The 5,852-nt window shown below is 42.2% G+C and overlaps 1 pseudogene; it reads right to left on the bottom strand.

Annotated features, from left to right (window-relative positions):
- Nucleotides 1–1,073: 1,073 nt before the first annotated feature.
- Nucleotides 1,074–1,651, bottom strand: LOC101401758 (ADP-ribosylation factor-like protein 1 pseudogene; annotated as a pseudogene).
- Nucleotides 1,652–5,852: the final 4,201 nt, after the last annotated feature.

The following is a 5,852-nucleotide window of genomic DNA, read 5'->3' as shown; positions in this document are numbered from 1 at the left end:
TTATTCTTAGATTAGACTTTAATCCTCTGGCCTCAGTTACAGAATTGTCCCCGGGGTGGTCATGGTGTTCACCTTGTGGGTTTTCTTTCTCTTGGGGATTGTAGTCTTGCATTGCCTATTATCCACTGTCTGAAAACAGTTGTGTCATTTATTTTGTCCAGTTTTATGGTTGTTTATGGTGGGAGGGCTGATCTGGGACCAGTTACTCTGTTATATCCAGAAGTGGAAGTCACCCAGTGGATCTGGAATAGGGAAGTCTCAAAATCCCTTCAGTCTGTATCCTATGGTAAGGTATCGAGGGAGGCCACTTAGAAGACCCTTGACCTACTCTGAGGAGGATGGGTTATTTTACCCAACTCTACCACATTTTCCACTCCTTTTACATTCCTTCCTTTTTCTGTATCCTTTTTTCCAGTTATAGTCCTGCCCTCTGGTGATTTGATCCTGCTGGGACTGGGGATGACAAACAAATGTGTTTAACTCCTTTGGCTCAGAGTTCCCTCCTTGCAGTTCCTAGATAGGTACAAATCTCGCTCTTTTATGGCTAGCTTCCATTCTTCCTTCATGTCTTCTATTATCCTGGATGGGTCAAGTTCACAAATTAGATTGTGAGTAATCTATACTTACCAAACTATCATGGAGGTAAGCTCATTATTGATCAGAGCTCCATTTACTTTTTATTCCCACACATTCCCTCACCTTCTCCTGAGCTGTTCGTTTCCTCAACTACCTGCTCATTCCTTTCATCTCTATACATGCTTTTCTTCTCTCTATTTTTTTAGGAGCATTTTTTTCCTCAATAAGAGTACATTCTTTAATAGGACTATATGTGAATAAGAATTCCATACAAAGAGAATATGTACCTTAACACAAGAAAGCAAGAAAGGATTTTTTTACGTTACACAGGACATTCAGTTGGTTCAATCACGATGGGTTACCCTTCCAAGCAAATACTTATTTTTTATATTTATTATAAATGTTGCAGTCAGTTCAGTACATGCCAACAATCATACAGTTTTAACATTTAGTAGTGTGAAGCACACTTCACTGTTTCCAAAGGGATATGTGATGTGGTCTTTGTTTCAGAGGAGCAGAGGTGATTGAATTACTGTCTTCTCTTTAATGTTTCAACTAACCATTCCAATGCCTCATCAAGGCAAGTGCCTTTGGTTGCTGAAGTTTTGAATGTCTGCCATTTTCGGTCCTTCAAGGCAGGTAACCCAAGTGAATTTGCCATCTCTGAAGGAGTCATGGCCTGTTCCATGTCCTGCTTATTTGCAAACACCACTAAAATGGCTTTTCTCAGCTCCTCTTCCTCCAACACGGCAACTAACTCTGATTTGGAAATGTCAGTTCGGTCTTGGTCACACCTGTCTACTACATAAATGACTGCATCTGTGTTTGAATAACAACATCTCCAGTATGGCCTAATACTTGTCTGTCCTCCTAAATCCCAGACTTTGAATTTAAATTTCTTATATGTTACTATCTCAACATTAAATCCAATGGTAGGAATAGTAGTAACGACTTCTCCAACCTGTAATCTGTACAAAATTGTAGTTTTCCCTGCTCCTTCTAACCCCAAAATTAAAATCCTCATTTCCTGGGTTCCAAACAGCCTGGAAAAAGTACTTGAGAAAAAGCTACCCATGATGAAATGCCTGTTTGCCCCTGTCTATCGTCAAAGACAGGCCCCGGCCTCGGCAGCAACTCCTATTCGAGGTTCCGTGCCACCATCTCTGCTCACCTTGGCTCCGGCTGCAAGGCCTCCTCTCTCTATTTTTTTTCCTATTTTTTAAAAAATTTCTTGTCTTTTGGGTCATATGAATATGTATATATCTTTCAGTAAATCGATTTATATGTATATATACACATATAAGTTGATTTACATATATATGATTTACATATATATATATACACACACCTGATGTGGGATGTTCCTGCATATGTTAGTGAGAGTGTATGTAGCATAGTTTCTGTGGAACGAAGTTGGCAAAGTGAGGTTGGAGACCATCCAGTGAGAGAGAACTATATTTACTAAGCATTATGTCTGAGTCAAGGCACAAAAATACACCCTTTACATACAAATATCATTTAATCCTCATTACTACTCTGTGAAGTAAGGATTCTTACACTTATTTTTCAGAAGGGAATCTGGGGCTCAATGAGGTAAAGCAACTTGCCCAAGACACAGCTGGTTAACAACAGAGCAAGGACTCAAACCACCATCTCTCTGGCTCAATTCTGGACTCTTTCCACTACACACAATATTCTCTTCTGAGAAAGACATCTGTTAAGAAATGTAATCAGAAGTCATGTAGTTCCTTGACTCGTGAGGTTGGAATGAAGGGAAAAAGATATCTGGGGAAGTAGACCCATGATCCAGCATTGCTTTGATAGAAATTGTCAAACTTAGGGGTGCTCTCCCACCTGGAATCTGAGTGATCTGGGAGCGTTTGTAATCAGGCACAGAAGAATGAGAAGGGTGGGAGAACGCCGAGGGGATCAGAGATTTAAGTAATTGAAATCTCAGAAAGGGAATCCCAGGACTCATAAGGAAATGAGCCCAAGATTTAGGAGGAGAAGGGATTGAGGATGAGGTCAGGAGGAGGAATAGAAACCTCAAGTGACAAAGGGTCATTCGGCACTGAAACTTACAGGAATCCACAGGGTGCAGGATTAATGAAGCGACCAAGAGGCTTCCCAGAAGCTAGTCACATGAGAAGAGACAGGAACTGGGTGAGTGCAATCAGCCTTCCCTAGTCTCAGCAGGGAGGCGACAACATCATTTATAATAAGGTTGAAACCAGTGGTCTAGTTGGAAATGTTAGCATGTTATGAAAGTATAGTGAAATGAAGCATGCTGTCATAACAAGTGCAAGAAGAAAGGAAGGAGTCAGAGAGTTTGAAAAAGAAAAAAATAAAGAGAAGTAAGAATCTCTCAGAGATTCTCTCTCTGGTCAAGGGAGAGAGACTGAGCTGGGGAATTCAAAACCGTGGTCCCCAGAAAGCTGTACTCTCTGAAGAGTACTGATGATGTGCTAATCTATCCCCAGTCTGGATTAAATGTAAACACTCCTTGCTTTGGAAAAGCTGCCTGACTTCTTTACTTTTTTATATTTTAAAATAAAAGCAATTGCTTAACGCATTCACAAAATTCAAAAGGTACAATAGAACGTACAGGGAAACGTAGTTCTCCCTCCACTGTCACCACTTCCCCAGTTCTCCTTTCCGGAGGCAACTCCTATTATCAGGCTGTCACAGATCCTTCCAAAGATATTTGCAGCATTTAAAAACAGCTGTGTAGGGCCGGCCCGGTGGCGTAGCAGTTAAGTTCGTGCGCTCTGCTTTGGCGGCCCGGGGTTCGCGGGTTTGGAGCCTGGGCGAGGACTGACGTACTACTTGTCAAGCCATGCTGTGGCGGCGTCCCATATAAAGTAGAGGAAGATGGGCATGGATGTTAGCCCAGGGCCAGTCTTCCTCAGCAGAAAGAGGAGGATTGACAACAGATGTTAGCACAGGGCTAATCTTCCTCACCAAAAAAACAAATAAAAAATAAAAACAGCTATGTATATGTTTATATTTTTCACACAAATGATAGCATACTGTAATGCTCTTTTGCACTTTGCTTTTTGTAAATTTCAACCTTTTAAACATATTTTAGAATTATTCCTTATCAATACATAGAGAACTGCCTTATTACTTAACAGCCATATAATTTTCCCTCTTATAGATGTATCATAATTTAACTAGCCTATTAATGGGAATTTAGGTTAATTTCCTATCTTTTGCTGTTACGTACTGGGCACTAAACCTCCTTGAACATATATCATTTTGTGTGTGTGTGTGAGACAGAGAAGGAGACAGAAAGAGAGAACACAGAAGTGGAGTTGCAGAGTCAAAGGAGATGTGCATTTTAAGATATGGAGAGTGCGGGTCTTCCTTCTTTAAATGCATGCTGGCTGCTCATTTGTGAATTGGTGGAGCTGGCCTGTAAACTCTCTGACTGATGGGAGGAAACCGATCAGAGATACCATTATGTGTGCTCTTTATTAGCATCACACTGGGTCCCTTGGTTTGGTTTGGAACCGCCACAGAATAATCACACTTTTGATCAGCGGCTGCTGTTTCACTTCCTTGTTCCTCGTTCCATCCGCAGCCTGGCTTAAAGCCATTTCCCTCTTACCTTTCCAGATTCTGAGGAAACAAAAGCTGTTCCCACTGTCCCCCTAAGTCAACCCCTTGGTTGGAACTGGGGGTTCTGTAGACCCCTGAACCCAGAGAGTGACTCCTCTGGACACTTCCAGAACTGGCTTATCAAATTTCTCCCTCAGGACCCTTTTGGGCTGCCTGGACACAGTCCTTTTAGGCCCTGCTTCTGATTTTCAGGCCTTTTCTGATTGACTGGTTCGGTCACTAATGTTTTCGGAGTGTTTCCTATGAAATTCCAGGTTCTGAGGAGGTGCTTTGGGGGCAGCTAAGGGAAGAGATCCTCTTTAACCACAGAGTTCCCCACCCTCCCCTCCTTGAAAAAATTGTAAACTATATCATACATTCAGAAAAGTACAAAAACATATAGGGACAGTTTAAAAATAATCATAAAGCAGGGCCAGACTGGTAGCGTAGTGCTTAAGTTCACGTGCTCTGCTTCGTGGGCCTGGGGTTCGCAGTTTCAGATCCCGGCGCAGACCAAAGCACCACTTGTCAAGCCATGCTGTGGCGGCATCCCATATAAAGTGGAGGAAGATGGGCACAGATGTTAGCCCAGAGCCAATCTTACTCAGCAAAAGGAGGAGGATTGGTAACAGATGTTAGCTCAGGGATAATCTTCCTCACACACACACACACACAAAATCATAAAGCCAATACCCATGTCACCTACACCAGTTCAAGAAATAGACTATTGCCAGCACCCTAGAAGCCCCCTTTGTGGCCCTCTCTAATCTATTTTAGATGTTGAAATTCAGGCAAGATTTCTCCTCCTAAGCAAGCCTGAAAAACACTGAGTTAATGTCCTTCCTGAATGCCCCCTAGCCATTTTCACAGCATCTGCTCATACCTGTTGCTCTCTTCTCCCCAGGTCTATGAAGCTCTGAAACTTTGCTCTCTCCCAACCCCTGCCTCCCACCCCACCACCCAGCTGGGTTAGGAAGAAGCATTAATGGGTAAAAAACTTAACAAATAAAATGTATAGGTCAGGGAGAAGTAGTTTTTTATGGTAAATCTTCCCTTTGCCTTTTCTTTTTTTTGAAAGTCTTTTTGGGTTGGTTTGTTGTTGTTGTTGTTTTTTGGCCACTATCAAGGACTTTGGCGGTTCTTTCCCTTTATCTTGTGTCCATTCTATCCCTCCTTCCCTTTTTCCCCATCATGAGTCGTCACTGATCGTCAGTCATGAGTACAACAAAACATTCCCTCCTGTAGATGGAAATAATTTCAGAGTACGAACCATACATGGTACCAATTACAAACACAGTAATGACTGCTCCCAGAGTCCAGTTCTGTCCATCAATTTTAGTTAGAATACCTAAAGCACAGGAGGCATCCAATAAATATTTTTGAATGAATGAAAATTTCTTGGACCAGTTACTATTGTCCAGCCCTGTCCTGGCTCAGAGTTTTCTCCTACCTTGTTCCTCAAGAAGCCCACCAGATTCCTCATTGTTCCTGGCTTCTCTTTGTTGTCTAAGTTGAGTATCCACCGGTCCTCTTGAGCCCAGACTTGACAGAATGGTCTGATTTCTCACTCTTTACTTCCTGGGTCCACTCAGGAAGTAGAATCCACACCAGTTATTCAAACATAGAGAAGGTGTTGACTGGTATGAAGTTGTCCATTAGAGAAAAGGCAAGGAGAG

This window comes from Ceratotherium simum, chromosome 12 (assembly GCF_057802395.1).
Source record: "Ceratotherium simum simum isolate JZ-2026a chromosome 12, ASM5780239v1, whole genome shotgun sequence".
In the NCBI taxonomy this organism is placed as follows: Eukaryota; Metazoa; Chordata; class Mammalia; order Perissodactyla; family Rhinocerotidae; genus Ceratotherium; species Ceratotherium simum.
Note: the sequence above shows the minus strand (reverse complement) of the source record. Positions and strands in the feature narration are given on the sequence as shown.